Genomic DNA, 24,712 nt, shown 5'->3' on the forward strand with positions numbered 1-24,712 from the left:
TGGCAACACAAACGCTGTCTGAAATACATTCCAAAGGCTAAACATTTTCATAATAGCTACTTTACATAGCCTAGTAGGTTTCCCTTTAGGACACCAATTAGATTTTTTTTAAAGTGACAGTGTTAATTTTTATGATTACACACAGAACTGAGATTTTTATTTAATACACTGGGCCTTCTTTTAAAGCTTTTCAAGGGGATCAACCACTTTGCCAACAGACGGGTGTTACAGCAGGGGTGATTATAGTAATTTTTCATGTAATTGGAAGTCACCATTTGGTTGCTATCTTTCACATGCTTGTTGACTCATCATATAATCCTTTATAATGGAGGTTTGTTGTATGTCACAAGAACGTGCCAAGCAGCCGGGAAATAACAAACAGAGGAACCCCCTGGCTGGTGGGGACCACGAAAGTCTTTAACATCTGCCCAGCTCTTTAGACTGCAATAAATTTTACTTAATAGCAGTGACCGAACACCGAGAGAAAGGTTTCAGAGGATTTGAGGAAAATCTGTGTTTTCTCTCAAAAGGACATGTCTCAAGATTGTATTACACACCATGAAACCACAGTTTTAAAAAGATAAGAAGGTATAAGTACTCAGAATAGAATTATCAAAGTCCCTTCCCATAAATTCAATAATTTAAGACCAAAGTAAATGCAGCATGTTGTCCCTCAGGTTCACTTACCACAACTTCACTTTTCATCTCATCTTTTGAATAGTTAGTGCTTTAGTGGAAGAAACACACAAACAGAGGTTACATGTGAATATTAGATGCTGTGTAAAATAGTAGGTAAAGGTCAGAGCTGGAAGTGGGGACACCTGAGTTCTTATCATCCTGGGAGAGACATGTGAACATAACGAAGCCTCAAATTACCTTAATATTGTAAGTGAAGAGGAGCATCACTATGATTCCTGAGTCTCCCTAAGAAAGAGGTCAAAATAAATAAGAGTAAATCTGGAAATATTTTGTATGTTAAAGCACTAAATACTAGGCCTTAACATTTGACTTGAGGTGATGGTTTCTATTAACATTTTCCCTTCTTTGAACCAGTAAAGTTGGCACAGCCATCTGTAATGTGCATTCCATCTGATGTTATGTGCATATTTCCTTTGGAATTTTCCAAGAAAATTAGAACTAAGCTGCTCACTTTTATAAAAAATGTCTCTTCACCATTTGCTTCTAATAGGCTCAGAAGAGGGGCGCCTGGGTGGCTCAGTCGTTAAGCGTCTGCCTTCGGCTCAGGTCATGATCCCAGGGTCCCGGGATCGAGCCCCTCATTGGGCTCTCTGCTCCATGGGAAGCCTGCTTCTCCCTCTCCCACTCCCCCTGCTTGTGTTCCCTCTCTCGCTGTGTCTCTCTCTGTCAAATAAGTAAATAAAATCTTCAAAAAAAAAAAAAAATAGGCTCAGAAGAATGACTTATTTTTTTAAATTCTATTTTGTTATGTGAATCACCATATATTACATCATTAGTTTTTGATGTAGTGTTCCATGATTCATTGTTTGCGTATAACACCCAGTGCTCCATTCAATACGTGCCCTCTTTAATACCCATCACCAGGCTAACCCATCCCCCCACCCCCCTCCCTTCTAGAACCCTCAGTTTGTTTCTCAGAGTCCATAGTCTCTCATAGTTCATCTCCCCCTCTGATTCCCCCCCTTCATTTTTCCCTTCCTATTATCTTCTCTCTCTCTCTCTTTTTTAACATATAATGTATTATTTGTTTCAGAGGTACAGGTCGGTGATTCATCAGTCTTAAACAATTCACAGTGCTCACCATAGCACATACCCTCCCCAATGTCCATCACCCAGCCACCCCATCCCTCCCACCCCCCACCACTCCAGCAATCCTCAGTGTGTTTCCTGAGATTAAGAATTCCTCATATCAGTGAGGTCATATGATACATGTCTTTCTCCGACTGACTTATTTCGCTTAGCATAATACCCTCTAGTTCTATCCATGTCATTGCAAATGGCAAGATTTTGGTTTTTTATGGCTGCATAATATTCCATTGTATATATATATATACCACATCTTCTTTATTCATTCATCTGTTGATGGACATCTTGGTTCTTTCCATAGTTTGGCTATTGTGGACATTGCTGCTATAAACATTGGGGTGCACATACCCCTTCGGATCACTACATTTGTATCTTTGGGGTAAATACCCAGGAGTGCAATTGCTGGGTCATATGGTAGCTCTATTTTCAACTTTTTGAGGAACCTCCATACTGTTTCCCAGAGTGGCTGTACCAGCTTGCATTCCCACCAAGAGTGTAGGAGGGTTCCCCTTTCTCCACATCCTCGCCAACATCTGTCGTTTCCTGACTTGTTAATTTTAGCCTTATTTTAACTTATCAGTGACTGCTTTTCCTTTCATAAAAGGCCCATGACTATTGACAGCCATGTTGCCTAAAAAGCATTTCAGCTGGACGCAACTCTTGCATATTGATTTGACAAAGAACCTGCATTTGTGTTTTAATTTAGTTATCTAAGTACTATTTTATAACTGAAGCACAATATTAAATATGCCCCATCTTACTTAGTTCCTAAGATCTAAGATAAAGGTCATTTGCCTCACTAACCATGTGTTACAAATTAGCCATAATATGAGTTAGCCCTAGGTTAAATATCTTCAACAAATCCAATGCAATTATATACTTTACTTTAAATAAGTAAATATAAGACACACCTAAAAAACAAAACCTAACAATTCAAATAAACAGTTTATTTAGCTAATTTTAGCTCTTATGACACCAAAAACAAGTATGAAATAAGACTGTCTTAGAGATTAGAAATGACTATGTGTCATGTACTTTAGACTGCTGCTTAACTAATTATTTCTAGCATTTAGTATCACATACTCATTGCCTTCAAAAGGCCATCAGTGATACAGGCTTCTCACAGACGTTAGCTGAGGGGCGACTGGCTGGCTAGGTTGGTAGAGTATGCAACTTTTGATCTCGGGGTCGTGAGTTCAAGGCCCACATTGAGCACAGTGCGCACTTAAGAAAAAAAAAAAAAAAAGAAGCAGCTAGTTGAATAGCAGACCATCAAAGAAAACAGTTGGTAAAATTCAAGTCTATTTTGATGCAATAATTATCTCAGATAAGAAAGAGTAAAGGCTGGATCATGAGACAACTGCTTCTGTGGTAACCAAATCTGTAAATAATCAACCAGATAACTTAATGCTTTTTAGGAACCTAATCACTAGGACACTTTAATTACTAAGTATTCAAATCTGTCCAGTGCCACAGGAATTAATAAGTAAATTGTTGTTAAGTAAGTAAACAAGCTTTCAGAATCAGGATTAGAAGTTCATTTCACAAATAACAATCATCTTTTAATTTACACAGAAGAAATAAAATTCCTTTGTGAAGTTCAGTTCTACTATTTCAATCAGGAGGACATTCCACTGATAATGACTTTTATCCCACTCCTAAAGTTCATGACTACAAAATCCACAACATACAAAACTATAAAACTAGCTTAGAGGTGATAGGCCATTCTTTTCTCCAACAGAGGAAAATATTTTCTCAACAGAATTATATTTAGAAATATTAAATTTGCAAGAAACCCTTGCCTTTCATGGCTTCCTCTTGTTGAGTATGCACATTCCCTCCTGGTGAACTACTTGTATCCAGCCAAATGACACTGATCAAATTATGGAGAAAAAAAAAATGCACTCTTTGTCATATTCCTTTATGATAGAGCTAACAACTTATTTAATTCCATTAGTAAATTTGGTTTGGTAATGGTTTTTATCATTTTCCTCATTGCTTTTTTAAACTTAGAAAAAGAGGGAGGTACATGAAGACAAGGGCGTATTAGGATTGATGTGGCTTCTAGTTTTCCTCTTGAGTTTAAAATCATAAACTATTCACTAATATGAATTCTTAGGAGCAGCCTGTCAGATCCATTGTGATAATTAATATCATGGCATACTGTAAATGCCACTGTTGTTAAGGCTGTTATTTTGGTGATTGCTGTTGTTTCTGACAATGCTATTAATAACATTACCATGTTGATAATGATACTAACAAACAATGTTAAACACAAACAATACAATGCACTTTGTACTATACATGCATACTGGAATACTGGAATAAGTGCATATCCTGGATAGAAGCTGATCATCCAAATTGTAAGGGACACCCACAGTACTTGTCTTCAGAGCATCTATATATTGGATGTGAGTGGGTGAGACTTTGCAACGAAGGGCTGGGAAACCAGTTTTACATAATAGCTCTTCAGAGTACAAACTGAAAGTTGAAGGACTGTATGAAGATTTGAAGAAGAGAAATCTTTGGTAAGATGAGACCAATGAGAATTGAGAAGTTAGTGAGAAGTTAAGATTTAGAATGTTAGTATATCAAAGAAGTATATATTACATCAGTGACAAAGAAACAACTAGACAACAACTTTATTTTCCTAATCTTTTTCTGATGACAAATGTAATATACTCGATTGTAAAAAAAAAAATGTGGATAACATAGAATAATATAAAGGAGAAACATTAGAAGCATGTGTAATACTATCAATAGTTTAAATAATTTAAATTTTGAGTCATTCATTTTGTAATGGAGGGAACCCTAATTAGATCAACAGTTTAGTGCTTTTCTAATATTACTTCACAACCTGTTAGTGGAAGATGCAATCAGTTTTTTGGTTTACAATCAGCACCCTTTCTTTTTTACAATGGACTAAAAGTTTTGCAGTAGAATGTAAGCTTTTTGTGAAACTTTTATTCATATATACGATGCATACAGGCATGGGTCATGATGTAAATGAATTTCTACATATGGGTCACAAACACTGAAGATAAAACCGCTTAAAAGATTTCAATTGTCATGATTTTGGTTGATTTATTTGAAAAAGGAGAAGGAATTGGTAAAAAATAATGAGACATATTTCATAATAAATTTAATCTTGGTAAGAAATATCTTAAAAATGCTACTTTATTCTGACACTGATGGAGATATCAATTGCCTTCACCTGGTTACACTCACATATACCAGATGCCATTGAGCAAAAACAGACACCGTCGTTAACCTTATGGAGCTCACAAACTAGATATTAATCAAATAACTAAGCAAATACTTGTACAATTTCAGCTGTGATAAATGCCATGGTGCTCAGAGGGTCCAAAACAAGGGAGTGTAATCTAATTTAACCTAAAGGAAAATTCAAGGAAGGCTGTCCTGAAAAGGTACCATCACTGCATTTTGAAGGGTAAATGTAAGGTGAAGAGGAGACATTCCAGACAGAGAGGACAGCATATTCAAATGCCTGGATCCAGGGGTCCCTGGGAGTACAAAGCCCACATGGTCACTCACTTCAGATCTGCTTTCAAGGAGATTATCACAGGTGCTCTATGACCTGGATTTAGCATGTTTGCATGTCCAGTGGGGAGAGACATTGTCCTTCCTTGAAAAAGAGCCCAACTGCTTCAAAAAGTTTAGGGGATTATCTGCTTGCAATATAAACATGGGTAGGTTAGATGATCTTTTGTGTAGCCTTCCAATCCTGCTTTTTATTTCGTTTTTGTTTTTTAAAGGGTGTGGATAGTTCACTTGCGGATCACACAATTGCCAAAAGGGCTTAAAATGTAAATGGACACCTTGAGGGTCAGTGCTTGTCTTCATGTACAAGTGAATATGCATATACCACTCGTAATAATTTCTTCATAAAACACTGGTGCATCTCTCATAATAAGCCCATTAATATTTCTCCTTAGAGGAAAAGGAACCAAGAAACCTCTAAATACATCTTCTATATCTTAAAAGACCCAAATACAGAGAATTCTAAAAACTATAGGCACATTTTGGGCTCTTAGTTTCTTCTACTCTAAAATCACTTGGCAGCTTGCTAGGTATTTAACATTAGGAAACTTTAAAGAAAGCCAAGGTTTCAAAAAAACAAACAAATTTAATTTAAGTAGACAGTTCTGGAAAGCTTAGTCTCTTAAAGTATAAATGCATAACAGAAAGAAAAAAATTAAAATAGGTAAATTTCATTTTGTCAGTAGAACTATGTAGTAATAATTTCTCAGAGCCATTTTAGGAGGTAATTCTTTCTTCAGTTTGGCTACCAAAAAATAATTTGTCTTTAAAGCATTATCCCACATTTAGTCTGGAAATTGATTTATTTATTCATTCAACTAACATTAATTAGACACAAGTAGTTATGACATATATAATTTTAAATATTTACTGAAATTACCTAGATATGAAATCCCTCCAATCCATTTCCTACATGGCACCAGGAATGATTTTGTAAATCTTATTATGACATCCCTTGCTTCAGTAGTATTCCTCTGCACTTGAGGTAAAAATCTAAATCCATATCACAGGTTTTTATAAAGCTCTACAAAAATCTGTTCCTGCCTATTTTCCAGTCTCATCTCACCATCCCTCAGTTACTATGCTTTGGTCACAATGGCCAGCTCTCAGTTCCCACCTAGGGAACATAGGCCAATTCCTCACAGAGAAGAGAATTGCCTCCATTCTTCATTTGTGTGGTTTTACCTCACTTTTTAGGTCTCCACTTATACTTCCCAATGGAAATACCAACGGAAATTATGCCCCCTTGTGAGAACACCCTGCACTTTTTCTTCATAAGATTTATCACAATTTGTAAGCATGTACACTTTTGAATATTTTTTTTACAGAATGATGACATAATTTTATTATACATTAAATATTGTATATACTTATGTTTATATATGATTGCTTTACATTTTAAGCATATGTACATTTCTAATTTTACTTTTAATATTTTAAACTTCCATAATTTACTTTAAACATTCTAGGCTTCTTGGGAGACAACAGTAAGAAGCATTTTATTTATAATCTCTTTTTATTGTCTATTTATTGCTTAATCATCATCAGTCTCATGTTTTCAATGTTTTTAAAAGGTTATCAAAGAGAGAAACATAAAGGAACAGAGAAGAAATCAACAATGCTATAGCCGAGAAGCTCCAGCAGAAAACACTCACTGGACCCTGAATAATTCTGGGGAGGGGAATGTAAACATGGATGGCCAGCGGCCCCAGAATTTAAGTCCCTACCTCAGGGCTTTCCAAGGTGGTAAGTCGCCTTGTCCCCCAAATAGCTTTGTGGTCATCTCCGTCACTGGCCTCCCAGTTTAGGATCTGAGAACAACCTGAGCAAACATGCACAGGCAGGGAGGTAAACTTTACTGCCTCTCCAGGCAAGCTCATGAGGCCCTCTCAGTGGGAGTCTACCGCAAAGGGACAGGAGGCAGTAGATGACAACACCCAGGCATCCCCCCAACAGGCACGCCCCAGCCACTGCGCAGCTGCACGACTTTTTTTTTTTTTTTTTTTTTTTTAATATTGGTTTCCTCCACTAGACTGTGGGCCCCCAAAGGGCAAAGATTGTGTCTGGTTTCTTTACTGCTACATTCTAGCGTTTACCTCCATAAGTATCTATAGTATACTTTTGTTTTAATCCTAGATCCACCACTAATTACTTAGCCCAGTACAAGTCGTTTAACCTTTCTAAAGCCAATCTTATCATCTAAAAATGATTACAATACTATCTTCCTTTCATATTATATTTAGATTGTTTTAAATGCCATTGCCTAGAACAGAGTTAGGCTTAACAAACGAATAGACTTCCTTCCCCACTTCCTCTCCTTCACCTCCATGCACATCTAAAAATGTTCCAACACTCTGTCCAAAATAAAGCAATGATTCACAAGTCTGGCATTTACCAGCCACTAGTTTACTTTTCCCTTCCTACTCCCCAATTAAGAGAAAGCTCATTTTGAGGTTTAATGGAGAGTGTCACAGGTTCATCAGAGTTCAATTCAGCAGTCTGGAGTGAATCTGTAATAATCCATGACCACAGACCAGTTTGTATTTTTCCAGTAATAAAACTCAAGAATGGCTATGTTTAAATGGAATTTTGCAGGTCATTAATCCATTCTAAGGACTGACTCTTTTGGCTGTTTAATTGCAAAACAGTGGTGGTAGGAGCAGATTAAGAATCTAGATTTACCTAAAATATAAGGTGGTAGACTGCTTATATTTTATTAATTTATACTTCAAAAGAATTTCTGAATGACTTAAATTGAAAAATTCGAAAAGCCACTGTCATCTTCCTAAATCAGACAGGATTTAGATAAGATTTGCAATGATTCCAAAAAATGGTAAACCCTGGTGGGGCAGAAAGGTTCTTTCTTATTGAAACTGAAGAAAGAAGCTGTAGAAGACTGTCTTTTCTTGTTTTGAACTGACCTTCTTATTTTGAACTGACCACAGTCCTCTATTTTGCTGCCTCAAAAATTTAAGACTCATGCGTCCTGTAATCAGTTGAAACACAGGCCAAGGGCTGCAGCTCTGGCCAATGAAACATGAGGGGATGACTAGAGGAGGCAGTTTCTAGCAGAGCTTTTTCCCTCTTTAAACGATACATAAAACAGAGACATTACCCCTTTTATGCCTCTGGATGTTATAAACTGCAAGATATCTGGTCTATGGCAGCTGTTTGGGAATGGCAGCTTGGTATATGTGGGATAAGAAATATTATTATCTGCATTAATAGAAGAAAAAAGCTTAAGTGTATAAATGTAGAGAGACTGGACAGACTCCAATCTGCCCATGATACAGACTGCCTCAGTTGCTATAAATTATCTGGTAATTCTCTACTGCCCCTTTCCTTTGCCCCGCTCCACCCCCCCAACCATATTCTGACCAGTCCTGAAAGTTTTAATCCTGGCAAATGCCTACCCTAATGCCCCATCACTCCCCAAACACCATATATATATATATATATATACACACATACATATTTTAATTCTAAAGTAGTAATTGGAAGAAAGTTGTCCATTTACTAATCACATACTTCAAAAGACAATACATGGGTAAATGGGTGGATGGATGGATGGATGGATGGATGGATGGATGGATGGATGGAAGGATGGACAGATAGATATCTCATATATATACATATTTAACATACATCAAATATATGTATATTAACATATGTCACATACATTTAACATATATACATTTTTTTAGAGAGGCAGAGGGAAGAAAAGGCAGAGGGGGAGAGAGAGAGAATCTTGAACAGTCTCCACGCCCAGCACAGAGCCCAATGTGGAGCTTGATCTCATGACCCTGAGATCATAACCTGAGCCCAAATCAAGAGTAGGATGCTTAACCAACTGTGTCACCCAGGCGCCCTAATATATATACATTTAACAAATATATTTAACATGCATTTTTACATATGTACATTTTCATATATATTGTACATGTGTGTAGCATGTGTAATGTGTCTATACAGAGAGAGAGAGAGAGACTGAGAGAGAGAATAGTTAATGGTTTATGGAAATCCAAAACAAGACTAGAAACAATCTTCAAACCCCAGAGATTCACAGATTCAGTGTTTATGTGAATGACTAGTATTGTTCTTTTGCCAGCATGTTAGTAAGGAAAATTCATGAAAACAATGTCGGTATGTAGTTTCCTTATCTCTACAGAGGTTTTAATGACTCACTGCCATTCCTCTGCTTTATTTATCTATCTTCTCTGGAATTGTAATGACTCATCCTAAAGATGATGACTAAATGTCTACAGTGATTTAATGCTGTCACCCACAGTAAAGACAAAGCTAGAAACTGTCAGTTATTAGGCTAATCAGGAAATACCAGATTTCCACAATAACAGAAAACAAGTAATCATCACTAGAAATGTTCAGTTGGAGTTCAAAGTAGATGCATATGAAGTTAAAAACAAACATGGAGTCACTAACAGAGTCATTCCAGAACAATCACCAGCCTGTCTCCATTCTCTTCATGTTGCAAAGATGCACTTCAACCACACCTTAAAAAGTTGAAATTTGGAATGGAATGCTTGATTTTGTTTTTTTACTTTTGTTGAGAAACTTGATACCTTGACTCTCTCTAAATGTAATCTTCCTATCCCTCAGAATCTAGTATCACACCTGATACACAAGCCTGAGAGTAGGAGTGGCCCCCAATCCTGTTCTTATGCTTGCAAGAGGACAAGCAGTGGGACTTAGAAAACCAGGAATTTGGCTTGAAAGGAGTTATTTGGTTTTGTTTTGCTTTTAAATATGATTATAGGAATTTCTCATTAATTTATAAATTATGTGCTTTCCCTCCCATCTCTACACTATTAAACCCAAACCAATGATGGAGCTTTCTTATCACTAAAAGTAAAATACCTTCTATTTTGTCTGCTAGTGTATTCCTACAGGACCCCCTACGCCTTTTTTCCTACACTGATCAGAGAGCCAGGAAGAAGTATATGGTAAGTTTTAGTGTTTAACAAACATTATGGCATACCACAAACTTCATAAAAAACAATAAGAAATATATATCGTCTGTCAGGAAAGATGTTAAAATAAAATGTCTGAAATGTAAGACTATCATATTGCCAAAACATGTCAAGAAACCCAGGATCGTATATGTACAATATCCTGCTTCAAGAAAAATATAGACTTAAAAATTACAGCCTATGAGACACCATTTTAAGATGACATAATAAAGGATACATTAGTCAATGTTTCTCACAAATGAATCAACCCATTACATAATTACAATCACATTTAATCATTACAGCAAAGTACAGGGAGCAGCATAATCTTTTTTTCTATTGGACAACTCATCTCACACTGGAATTAGCCTGAAAGTAAATTTATTGAGGGTTACTTGTCTGGTTTTACCTGACCATTAAATATAAATTAATTTTTAAAAATTCTAGGTTTGAACAAAAACATGGTTTTATAAAATAAATGTAGTTTTTTTTAATGCAATCACTCAGTGTTTGTTTAATGTTTGATTCACTCAATAGCAATTCCTCCCTTAAGCATTTGTGAAGTAGTTTGTGGACATGCTTGCAGTAGTATACTTGTGTGCAAAAATCAAACATAAAAACTGATCACATGCTCACAGCTGGAAACCGTGTCAGGCTTTATTCAGTAAGGTATCAGGCATTATCATTTAGCGCTCCCACAGCGGGAGGAAAAATGGTGGCACAGAGGAAAACGATCACATCAGACACACTCCAGGGGTTTCCTTTCCCTACATTGTTCCTCTCCCAAATGTAACTCTTTAAATTTTAAATAGGAAAAGAACACACAGAATCATTGCTCAGAACCAAAAAAGGGGGGGTAGTGGAATGGAGGAGGAAGGTAGTGGCAAAACAAGAAGGAAAACATTTCTCATTAAATAAAGTGAATACTAGAAAGCTCAACATATGTTTTAATATGTCCGTAAGACCTAAAGAAGCACATACATCAAAGATGTTTTGAAGATCTACTGTAGTTCAGACAGAGCAGTGTTATACTGTGCTCTGTTTTATAATTGTTGATTGTGAACAAGTTACTTCTTAGTAATCAAATGCAAATGAATTCAAGAATAGCTAATTGATGAGGTTTTATCTTATATACCTATACTTATCAGAACAATATATATTAATACATATTAAGCTAATTGAAAGAGTTGAAGACACATGAACAGGAGCACATTTTATTTTTCCTTTTCCAGACAAGAAATCATCTTCCAACCCGGTTATCTAATTCTATTTCTTCAAAGAAAATTATAATTTAGGAATTAATTTTGGAGAGAGAGAGAAAACACAAGCAGGGGGAGGGAGAAGCAGGCTCCCTCCTGAGCAAGGAACCTGATGGGGGACTCGATCCCAGCACCCTGGGATCATGATCTGAGCCGAAGGCAGACACTTAATGACTGAGTCACCCAGGAGTCCCTAGGAATTAATTTTAACCTCTGAAAATCCCAATTTTCACATTAGTCCATGTTTAATACAGTAATACCATCATTATTTTAGAAAAAAATTATTACAATACTAGGTTTATTTAACTAGAGGCCTAGTTTCAGCAAGTGGAAGAATTTCTAAACAAATAACGACTGCTAAAAAAAAAAAAAAAACCAACAAATAACGACTGCCATTTCATATCAATGGTAATCCATGCCAATGCCTTCAATAGCCATATAACCAGCTCCTTCTGAAGGTCCATGGATGGATGGTCTAGTCAATGCTTCTCCTTCATGTATTTTGCTGCACCTATTGCTCTTCTTGTTGACACTGTAGACATTCTTTGCATACTTTGCAGTGTAGACTGAAGAGTGGCCCTCTGAACCCCAGACACTTGGCTATCTACTCTGCTTTTGGAATGACTGGAGAAAGAAATCTTTATCAGCATGTAATAGCTAAGTAAAGGTAGAAAACAGATCTTGGTCCATCCGTCCATCTCCTGGTATTAATTTTTTTTAAGTAATCTCTACCTTCTACTTGGGGCTCAAAGTCACAACCCCAAGATCAAGAGTTGTGTGCTCCACCAACTGAGCCAGCCAGGTTCCCCCATCTTCTAGGATCAGAATCATCTGCACCCCTAGATTTCATTCTGAAATATTATGATAAAATTCTAATGTGTCTTTCTTGTGACTCTGTCACAAAATACAGAAACTAAGTCATATACATGTTTAGCCTAAAGTAAATCTCAAATAAAATTTAGATGTGACCTCTAGCCTCCTAACTGCAAAGCTCTACTTTCTATAAGCTCCTATCTGACACATGTGTGTTTATATATACATAAGTGAATATGTATAGTATATATACATGTGAATATACACATGCATACACCTATATCCATATATGTATATCCATACACACACACACATCCTTTTAAACTTAGTTTTTTTTCAAAAAGGAGAAATAATATAATAGATAAATCCTTAGGCGGAAATAAGAAGAAACAACTGAATATGTGCATTTTCTTTTTAAACAGGGAATCAGATCAGCCTAACAAGATGTTTCCCTGAAATATTGGCCTCAAATGAGTCCATTCAGCCATGGCAAGGAGAGGTTTCCAGCCAAAACATTTAATTAGTGCCCAATTAAGACAGCCAGAATGATGTGAAGTCCAGGCTCTGGCCGCATGCACGCCTCAGGATGGGTAAGCAGCTTAAGTGAGTCTAGTCTGACTAAAAGCTGTCAACTGTCAAACTGTCAGTGGGCCATATGGGTCAGGCAGCATCTCTCTGAAGAATTCGGCTTGTCCACTCATCAGGGGAAAAACACCTCCAACACTATTGGGTTGACAAATACCCAGCAAGTTCCTCAAAGCAGGAAAGAACTGAAGTTATGATCAGATTAGAGGAAGAGCCAAGTCATGTCCTGTTTAAACTTTCCTGGCACCCCATCAGCTATAAGAAAAGGTCTAAACTCCTTAAAATGGCAGACAACACCCTGCCTAATTATCTGGCCTCATCTCTCATCCCTCCCTCTCCCTGCTTTATCCTTGAGCAACACTGAACCGCTTGACATTCCCTCCATATGCATGTGCTCTTTCTGAACTCCAAAGCTTTGCTAATACTGTACCCTCTGCCAATAACACCATTCTCTCCTCTCAATTCATTCATCTCTTTCACTCAAATTCATCATTTTATATTAAACTTAAGAGTCAGCTACTACAAGAAGCTTTCCCTACCCATCCCCTCTACCATTAACCTCAGGCAGGGTTACAGACCACTTTCCCATGCTCCCATAAGCCCATGGGTGTCTAGCACTGACTTCAATGCATAAGATTCTCATCATCTCTTTATGAGTCTATTTTCCTCTCTTCACTTGAGTATGCAACCTGATGGCAGGAGTGTATCTCCTTTGTCTTCATAATCCTAGCACCAGAGGCACTGAATGTTCCTAATAATTGTTACTGGTAAGAATCAACAAATTAATCATGAAATAATGAAGTTAAAACCAATCTTACCCCATGTTTATTTCCTTCTTTTGTTCCAAAATGTCCTTTTTAGGCAAGCAAATATCACCATGCAATTGGATTGATTTGCCTATATAGACATAGTAAGTCAATACATAAGCCAGTCACTGTAGCCCTGTTGCTCATCTTGTATTGAGGTCAGAGGGTACGCCCTTCCAAGAGGAAACACACACAGGGCAGAGGAGCCTGGAATTAAAATCGATTAAGGTATTAGGCTGAATGATATCAAATGGAGGAGTGTACTGGCAATCAAAATCAAATGATCTTTAAAATAAATTATTTTAGCTTTGGTATTTTATCAAAACGGGAATCAAATAGGATGTGGACGACTTTGGAGCAAAAGAGGAAATCTTGGTTTGTAGAAATACCCTAATCTTCTTCTCGTCTCTTCCTCAACAGAAACGTTTTTATATGAATATTAGACAGAAGAAACTGTCACAAGCAAACTTGAAAAGGAGAGAATATGAGGAGAGATGCTACCAGATTTGGCTACAGCTTAAAGCCTGTGTGTGTGTGTGTGTGTGTGTGTGTGTTGGGGAGTGAGGTACTAATTCCCCAGAACCTATTCAGTTAATATTGGAGATTGCAATCTTTACATTCATCTGTCCACTACCTTCTTGAGTAAATGTGCTACATTAACTCTCTCCAAGGCAAGCCCATTCTCTGCCTCCTAAAAACCCCAGGACTAAAGGGTGTTGCCTCCCTAACAGTTCTACAAGGAAATGTAAAATTTTTCTCTTTTTAAAAAATTTTAGATAAAGAATTAGCTTTCTCTGTATCTTTAGAGCAACTATCCTAAAATAAGATCAAAGATTAGAAATACTAGCTCAACCACAAATGTCACATAATAATTACATTTAACCAAAAAATATTTTTAAATCTTTGATTTAAAAAACATGCATTAGGGGCACCTAGGTGGCTCAGTCGTTAAGCATCTGCCTTTAGCTCAGGTCATGGTCCCAGGGTCCTGGGATCGAGCCCCACATCGGGCTCCCTGCTCAGCGGGGAGCCTGCTTCTCCCTCTCCCACTCCCCTTGCTTGTGTTCCTTCTCTCATTATCTCTCTCTCTGTCAAATAAATAAATAAAATCTTAAAAAAAAAAAAAACATGCATTAGAAAACGATAAACATTCTCGGGGCGCCTGGTGGCTCAGTCGGTTAAGGGTCTGCCTTTGGCTCAGGTCATGATCTCGGGGTCCTGAGATCCAGCTAGGATCAAGCCCTGCATCGGGCTCCTGGCTCAGTGAGGAGTCTGCTTCTCCCTCTTCCTCTGCCCCTCCCCCCTGCTCATGCTCTCTCTCTCTCTCTCACACACTCTCTGTCTAACAAATAAATAAATGAAATCTTTAAAAAAGAAAACAATAAACATTCTCAAACTCAATACTTCCTAAGTTTAAAACAAAGATAGAACCTGGGAACTAATCATTTGACAGAGGTCCCGAAAATGAGCACATGTAAATGATACCATTTTGCAAATACCAACTGTGGGTCACACCTCCTAGTACAGATAATTCAGGCTGTAGTTATTGACAAAAAAAGTTAAAACATAAATTATTTTAATACATCGACGAACCACTCTCAATGATAACGCTTATGCACAACCCTGGAAAACTGCTTTCTCGGGCTATAAGGAAAAGGACCCTAAAGCTCTGCACTGAGTAACCGCACTGAGATATGTGAAAAGTCTTGTCCTTCAACTAGGAGTGGGGTCTGTTGTGTGGGTAAGAAACTGATGGAAAGAGCCTTATCCTAAAATAGACATGTCTAGACAAAAAGAAGAAAAAGGATTAGAATGTAACTATGACTTTCTTCCTAAAGTACCAAATGTCTCCCCCCCAAAAATGTAATCTTTTCTTCATTCCCAAAGGAGAAACGCTGGTCTTGTTTCTACCTTTGCAAAAAGGACACGTGTCTGTCAGGAGGACACAGAATCACCAAGTCCATTAAGGTCTGTCCAGGGTGCCTGCAAACCAGCAGAAGGCAGCCTTTCACCAAGCCATGGTGGTGACTGAGCCAGCAGCTGCTTCCCCTCTACACTACAGCCAAATCACATCAGCTGATGGCACCCACTTCGCCCTTCCCACAACCAGAGGTACCAAGGCTCCTCCTGCCCTCTCTACCAGCTGCAGGGAAAAGTTTCTGAGCCTCCTCAAAGGGACACTAAAATACTCATGCAGCACCTGCTACTGCCATCCAGCTAGCTATATTAAGGGGGAAAATCAAGGAACATATTGACTAGGAAACAGAACTCTGGAGAGAAGAAGAAACATAAACAACAACAACAACAACAACAGAAAGACTCTAGGTAGAAAAAGGGAAGGGGAAAAGAAAGAGCCCCCTGGTGTTTATCTGGATTTGCTTATATTCTTTAACATCTAATGGTAAGGCTTATTTTTTTCCTGATGGTGGACTATTTATTCCTCACAGTCAAAACTTAGGTGTTGCCCTTAGAAATAAATCCCCGAAAACTCTCTTGGTCCCTCCTGGAGAGAATGTGGGAAGAGATGTAGAAAGGGGCCTCCCTCTCCCTTTTCAGGAAGCATTCCTTCCTTAGGTCAGAAAAAAGTGAACTATATTGCAAGGAATCCTTACTTAGAGTATGCTCGTCTTGGAATGCACACATAGGTCAGAAAAGGAATGAGAATCGGACTGCTTACATGGACATACTGAGGTCCTAGATATGGAGATTGTAGGGGAAGTTCCCAGGTTCTTGGCACTGAGTCTGTATAGTGGGTTAATCATAATTAGGGAAGAAGCTAAGGTCATAGGTGTCAAATCAAGTCCTTACTCAAAACAACCATAGAGCTCAGGGTCAGGGCAGAATTTGGGAAAAACATTTAGAATAAAGGAAGTGGTGTCAGAATCAGACAACTGAACCAAGTTTTTTTAAAATGTCAGACACAATGGTTATAGAAGACTCATGACTAAGATTCACAAGTCTTCAAGGTCAGGACCACAGAATCAGGTCACCACCAACAGAACAATGATATCTCCATACGTGTGGGTTTTAATAGTAAGATCCGAAAGAACAAAGCTAGCAAACTCACAAAGGTACTGTTGTGAGACACCTTACTTATTTTGAAAGATATATCACAGTACAAAGAAGGTAACATACTCTACAAGCTTGTGAAAGTAAAAACAAGCTTTGTGCCGATAATAACAAAGGATTATAATTGGACATTAACGGATATATCCTAAATAGAAAAAATCAAGTACTGAGCTTGCTACAGACATATAAATGTTGAATTAGAAAAAAAAAAACAGCCGATTCCCTTGACTTGGATTAACAGAGACGACAGGTCTAGTAAAGCAAACTGAATGAGAACCCTCTAGGTGATAATGATCATAAGGTCTATAGACTGTGTCTAGAATGAAAGAGGGAAAAAAAAAGCTGAAAATTGTCTAAGGTAGTGAAACCCTGAAATCAAATGGTGACTGTCAAAGTACAGAAAGCATTGAAATTAAGCTATATAAAAATTATTCCAGGTTACCTAAAACTGATAATACTCTCTATAATAATGTTAGGGACTATGCTCAATAAATACTTGCATATAAAGCTAAAAATATGGAAAGAAACTCTAATATTAAAAGGAATGAAAGAATTTGAACGCTTCTCTTCTAAGGTATTAAAATAGGCATGCAAAAATATAAAAACAATGATATATTTAAAAATCAGTATTTCTAGGGGTGCCTGGTTGGCTAAGTTGGGAAAGCATGCAACAATTATTCTCAAGGTCATGAGTTCAAGCACCACATTGGACATAGACCTTACTTAAAAAAATAATAACATTAATAAGTAAATAAAAATCAGTATTTCTATTATATAAAGTTCAAAAATGTAAGAAAGAATAAGCATTTTAATAAATCATCAGCCAACTAGCAGGAGGCATGAGGGGGTGCTTCTAGGATTCTTGTTATGTTTAACTTCTTGATCTGAGTATGTTCAATTTATAACAATTCACTGAGCTGTACAATTATGATTTGTGCATTTTTATGAATGAATGCTATTCTTCAATAAAAATGTTTTCTTTTTTTTTTTTTAAGTTTCTGAAGACAAAAAAGTCATCAGTCATACTCAATGGTCCTAAAAGCTTGAGTTCATCCTTGCTAGGGTATTTAAGAATGAGGCTCAGGATAAAACCCAATAATGACATCCTAGGTTGTAAAAAATGCAATTCTCTAAAAGGCTTGAGAGCAACTCACACTTGGTCAATAAGTCAAGTTTTGAAAAGCATCTTAAGAGATACCTGTTTGAATCCTAAGAAAATGGGCAATGGATGTGAGCAGGGAATCTGACTGCAATGTGTGAAGCTGAGTCTGCATAACTTGAGCGAACTGATTTCAGGAGTAAAAATGTTCTGCTTGTCCAAGTGCCTTCCGACCGACTTCATGACCAAAAAAAAGGTAGCATTTCTTCTGGTCCCTGGGGACACAACATGTGTCCAGTTACAAAATCAGAACTCCCATATTCAAGTCCCAATTCCACCACTTCTCAACTGCCACTCTTTGACACCACTGAGTGTATGATTTAACTTCTTGGGTTATTTCCAGCCTCATACAAGATAATGTTAGCAACAGTGCTCTGAAAGCTGTAAGAACAAAACAAACAAAAACTGTAACAATGTGTTAAATTAAGTGAACGGGGGGTCACTGGACTGAGGTAGCTCTGATACCTTGGTAGCCGACGTCAGCAGCCCCAAATTTAAGCCTATAACGCCTCAAAGTTAAGAAAGCGGAAACCACCCTGACGAACCGCCAACTAGGCTTTCCCAAATGAGGCGACTGCTTGTTACAGCCAATCAAAAACTGTCCCTGCTTGGCACCGTGTTTTCTCTGTAAAAGTCTTTCTCTGGGTTTCCGTCAGCGGAGCGCTCCTAACTACTTCCGGTTTGGCGCTGCCAAAGCCAAAATTATTTTTACTCAGCTAAACTCAGAATTTGTGATATACCTTGGTTTATCCTTTAACAAATGTAAAGCCATCTGACTCCGTTGGTTGGCAGCCTCAGGAGCTCCCCGGGGGGAAATCCGAAACCGGCTCCCCTCCCCGGGAGTCGCAAGGAAGAGGCGCGCCACGCCCCAGCCCGACTGGTAAGTGGCCCTTGTAATAATCAAGGGAACTTACTTAGGAGGCCTGTCTTCCTTGGAGTAGACTCGGGAGGAGTAGACTTCCGCAGGGGCCGCCAGAATCCTAAAGTTCCGGAAGAAACCTTGACAGGGCTCAGTGACGTGTACCGTCCACAAGGTCTGCCGAGCATACTGCTCTCTCAGGGTTGCCACCTTGAAATGGCTCCGGCTGCCGGAAAGGTGGGCGGAACTATATTCCACGTCCCGGGGAGAGGTGGGGACCCTCCGGTTATTGAGTCCAGCTGGGGCAGGTTCCCCGGCATCACACCCTCGTCTGACTTCCTCCGACACGTTTGCAATGTAACTTAAATTTGCTGACCCAGTCTGATCGGCACCACTTACTCTCTTTCATCTACCTGCTACTATTAGCCGCTTTCGTCTTCTTAAGAACACATTTTTATTGTACGGTGTTCTTAGTTCAAACCTCCAGCAGGCCCCTTCTATCCGCAGCCTCAAACCTTTGATAATAAGGTCCTAGCCTTCCTCGGATAGATCTCTCATCTCTTGTGAGGTCCCATTTGGAACCCAATGCCACAGGTTTCCAAGTTGCACCATGTGCCTTCCCACCTCTACAAATCTGTTCCTGTCATATCCTTCCCTCATTGTGTATTTTCCTACTCGCTTTCTTTTCATATTCAATCTATCCTTTAAGGGTTAGTCACATCCTTCCTTTTCAATAAAGCTTCCCCATTCCCTTTAGTTTATTGATCTACTTATTATCCCTCAATTTCTGTGGATATTATCTTCTGCATCTAAATTCACAATTTGGTTATATGTTTCTCTAAACATCTGTGTGCACTAAGACTTCTTTTCCCCCCAAACTATAAAATCTCTTTAGAAGAGGGATCATCTCAAACAAACAAACAAACAAAAAAACCCACGAAGAAGAGAGGATCATCTCCTATATTTCTTTTCTCTTTTCCCAATAACTTGCACAATGTTGAGCAAATGACAATGAAACTGAAGTTTAATAAAAATTGGGGTTCTTAAAAAATACCCATGGAAATGAATTAAGTTAATAATTCCTAAGGGGGCATGGGACAGTTACATTGATGTCTATGTGTCAAAGGAATTATTTCTCTTATTCATTTCAAATATACTTTTTGAGAAGTGCCTTGAGAAACTATAGACAAATGTGATCCTATATTAAAAGGAAGCTGTGTCCCCAGAGAACCAACCCATATCACTGTTCCTGATATATAAGACTCAAACAAACTGAGGGTTGCTGGAGTTGGGGGGGGGGGGGGGGGGGGGGGGGGGGATAGGGTGGCTGGGTGATGGACACTGAGGAGGGTATGTGCTATGGTGAGCGCTGTGAATTGTGCAAGATTGTTGAATCACAGATCTGTACCTCTGAAACAAATAATGCAATATATGTTAAGAAAAAAAAAAAAAGATAGCAGGAGGGGAATAATGAAGGGTGGAAATCGGAGGGGGAGATGAACCATGAGAGACGATGGACTCTGAAAAACAAACTGAGGGTTCTAGAGGGGAGGGGGGTGGGAGGATGGGTTAGCCTGGTGATGGGTATTAAAGAGGGCACGTTCTGCATGGAGCACTGGGTGTTATGCACAAACAATGAATCATGGAACACTACATCAAAAACTAATGATGTAATGTATGGTGATTAACATAACAATAAAAAAATTTTTTTAAAGACTCAAACAAATTTTTAAAAATCCATACACGGGACTTAGATAAATACAAAGTCAATCCAAAACAAATAAATACAAAAGATTAATAATCCAAAACACAACTACACATAGTAAATACTTAAGTTGTGCTTCAGTTTTGACAAAGGGAGTTCTGACAAGTTCTACCAAGATTAGACTCAACAAACCAGGTCACTAAGAATAGGGGAGAAAAATGGGCAATTGGTCCAAAATTCAGCTGCATTTTAAACTTGGCCATTAAGTGCATGGAATTAAACTCCTGCAAAGAGGTCTGATTATAGATGGGTAGTAGTGCTGAGATTTGCAGGGTGCATAATATGGAAGGAAGAAGGAAGGGGAGGCTAGTGAGGAAATGAAGGGAAAGGTACTTGGAGACCACTTTAGTTGGCTAACCTTTGTGGTTCTGATATTTGGCTCTTTTTTTTTTTTTAATTTTTTTCCCTCCGTTTTGTACTCATGCCCAGATTCAAAGTGATGGCTTCATAGTAATAAATAAATAATTAAGGAACCAAGAAAAGATCCAAATGACATGCCAAGAAGGGTTACAAGCTTGGCTCCAGATCTCACTATAGTGAGAGACAGAAAGTAGGTTTGGAATTGCACTGCCTGGGTGGCTGAAAGGCAGTGACAGACATCCAATTATGAAGCTCAAGGGGCATTTTCTCTTGCCACCAGTAGATGCTCAGGCTGCCTGGTGTTCGCATTTTAAAACATTTTTTTAAGGGATAGGAATGTTTTTTCTCCCTTCTAGCTGGTTTAATTGTATACATGTCTTCTCATAGACCTTCCTTTAGATTCAGGAATGAGCTGGGTTTGAGGAATACCTAGACTCCTACAGAACTAAGGCCCTAGGGAACTATGGCTCTGACATCCTAGGTGAGGCTGCTCATTCGCCTTTAAGCACTTGCTGCTAGCCTTCAAATAGGCCCAGTGAACAAGGAGGTAGAGGGAAGAATAGCTGTTATAGGAAGGTGATGATTTAGACAGAGACTAATAACTTAAGTGCATGGATTTTTTTTTTTTTTAATGTTTTCACAACCATCATCTCATTTGATCCTCATAAAACCCTGTGAAGCCAGTAGAGGACAAATGATCATCCTCATTGTGTAAAAGGCAGAAGCTCTGGGGTACTTCTGGCTTAGCTCTTGGTCACAGAGCTGGTGCACTGGTTCAGTGGGACTGGAATCACCCCAAGTGTGCCCAAATAGTCACAGGCTCCAGAAACAGAGGACTGGTTGAATGGCCCAAAATTATCCATTGATTTCATGTAAAAGTCTGTTCTTCCAACTCCCAGTCCCGTGTTCCTCTCCACGCACCATGACATTTCCTTCCATTTAGCCTAGTTCAAACAAAAAACTCAAGAACTTGGTGAAACAGCTTTGGAACCACTTACCCTGATAAAAGGAACTGGAGGTCTGAACAAATACCTAGTGAGCCTGGACCTGCAAATAGATTCACTAGAGTTAAAAGACTCCTTCTTGTAAAATAGGAAAAGCTGGGGAGACGGCTGAGAGGTAGGGAAAAGCACCAGATCCAGAAATGTATAGGCCCTTATTTACCTCCTAGCCCTGCCCCTCCCTATAGAAGGATTCTGGAAGCGTGGCAGAGGGTCAGTTTCTTCATTTGTTTCTTCATATATACCCTGTATGAACAAGGTGAATTTCATTGGGTTGTTCAGAGAAGATAATGAGATAATGGGTATGAAAGTTCATCACAAATGATAATAAGGCATTTTCATCTTTATTGCTGTGGTTTGCTTTCCTAATTACCTAGCTAATTTTCCTTCCTTTCACTTGATTTTTGTTTTTGTTTGCGTGGCCAAGGTTACCTGTCTTGTGTGAGGATGAAAGGCCATGGCATAGTCACTCCCAGATTAGACCTTAAAATTGTCCTTTTCCACCCAGTTGCCTCAAACAAGATAGTGAGTACATGGGTACCCAGATGTGGAACTAAGATTACCTAGGGATGGTTTTAATACAATGCCTAATTAATGAGTTTAGCCATGTCGGAATAAAAGTCACAGAAGAGATTGTTCAGTGACGTATGATGAAGAAAATTTGGGCGTATCCAAATTTCAAAGGAATGTGGATATTACTTAATAGATCTAAAACTGAACAGGGGAAAAAAAAAAAAAAAAAGGAGCACTCCCAAATCAAGAGTTTTTCAAGATGTCTCCAGCCCTGTCCACGCTATAGGATACTTAAACATCTGGGTTCCAAGAGTGGAGACAAATGCACAAGGCTTTTGTGGACACTAGCTCTTAAGATCCAAAATAAATCCACTGGCTCTGAGGCCTTGCTCACCAACACAGACTGGTATTTAAATATTTGCTTTTTAACAAGACTTGCCCTCAGGGAAGGAATATGCTGACCAGTTGACACAATATTCAGTCTTGTTTTAAGTGAATACAGTAAACTAGCATTAATTATTATATTAGTTTCATGTGAGCTTGGGTCACAAATGGTTAGTCCTCCTGACCTTAGTTACTCTGGGAACAGAGAGGAAAGGAAACTGCAAGAGCTTACCTGTTTACAGGTGGCCTTGGTGAGGACACTACAAATAGCAAGTTACAGACCTGAGAGAATCCTCATGTTACTTAAAAAGGATCCCCCCCTCCATTTTCTATGTTCATAATCAATGACATAATCAACTCAACCAGAAAATACGCTAGCTCGATTTCCTTTTGAAAATAATTTTGGAAAAAGAAGAAAAAGATATGTTGACAACCCCAGCCACTCTTTAAATCAGGTTATGCTCTAGGTTAGGTACAAATTTAGCCACTCTTCCTTCTTTCTAAGGCATTTTTGAAAATGCTTGAGACAATAAATGATGAGGAAGTACATAAAAGAACATATTTAGTGATATTTTTTACACTCTATTGCTAAAGTTAAAAAGTAAACAAATGTATTCAAGAAAAAAAACATTTCAATTAAGGTAGCTGGAATTAAAGGAGTTATAGTACCTTTCGATTAACTAGAAAACTCAATTAACCAAAGTCACTTACTCACTTTGCTTTTCAGTTAATGAAGATTTTGGGAAATTTAACAATCATTATACATCAGAGTTTGTCATGAAGATAATATCCACTTGTTATAGTACATATTGTGCAGACAATTTCTTTCAGTTGTTATTGTGCTGAGTGCTATTTATTTCAGAAATAATCTGGAGTTAAAGAGGGGTGACATTCTAGTGATTAATCTTAAATCCTTTCAGGATGGAAACATGGCCCTGGGCCAGCAATACGGAAAAGATGCACTGCAATAAAAAATCGGCAGTTCCCTCCTCAAACTTCCTAATCCAAGTGGCCAATTGCTGGTTGTCATTGCATTAATCTAATTATAACTCTTTCCTATTGAATTGTAAAATACATGAAATGACTGGGAAAAATAGCAACTTGTAAAAAGCAAAGGGCTCCACAGTGAATGTTACATTCAAAGGTAATTACTTAACACACGCAAAGCTGAACTGCACAACCTACAATTCTGCAACTTTCTATAGGCTCTTTTGCTTCTACTTTAAATAAAAGAAATTCCTTTCATTTTGTCAAGAAAACTTTTCTCTACCTCACTACTGCCTGACAAGGGAACAGATGGCAATTTAAGGGGAGAATTTATGAGAGCCACAATCTTAATGTTGCATAAAGGAAAGAAAAAGACTCGCATCAAAACCACTGACAAATGTACTTGCTAATATTAATGCACTCCCCATTCATCCAATATGCTTCCTAATTGCTTTTCTGTACATAATAATGTGGCACCTGCTGCTCAACATTGCAAACGCATCAGGATTTCTCCAAAGTCAAACAGCTCTGCAACTGGCCTTCTCCCAGTGATAAATGTAGAGCACTGTATCACGCACAGTTCCTGTCAGTGGCATAATTAAAATTTTATACTTACAGAAAAAGATAGTAAACAATCAGTTCTTAAATGGATTCACAAGAGGAACTCTTGTTACAGCCAACTTTATAATTAGTATGCATCATGTACTGCTAATATATCCATGACAAGAAAATAGGAAAAAAATTAGAAACTTGAGTTGTTCCCTTTAATGCTGTTAAACTACTGAAAGAAAGAAGAAAGAAAGAAAGAAAGAAAGAAAGAAAGAAAGAAAGAAAGAAAG

The sequence above is a fragment of the Mirounga leonina genome, unplaced genomic scaffold (genome assembly GCF_011800145.1).
Source record: "Mirounga leonina isolate KUSES-001 unplaced genomic scaffold, KU_Mleo_1.0 Mir_125, whole genome shotgun sequence".
In the NCBI taxonomy this organism is placed as follows: domain Eukaryota; kingdom Metazoa; phylum Chordata; class Mammalia; order Carnivora; family Phocidae; genus Mirounga; species Mirounga leonina.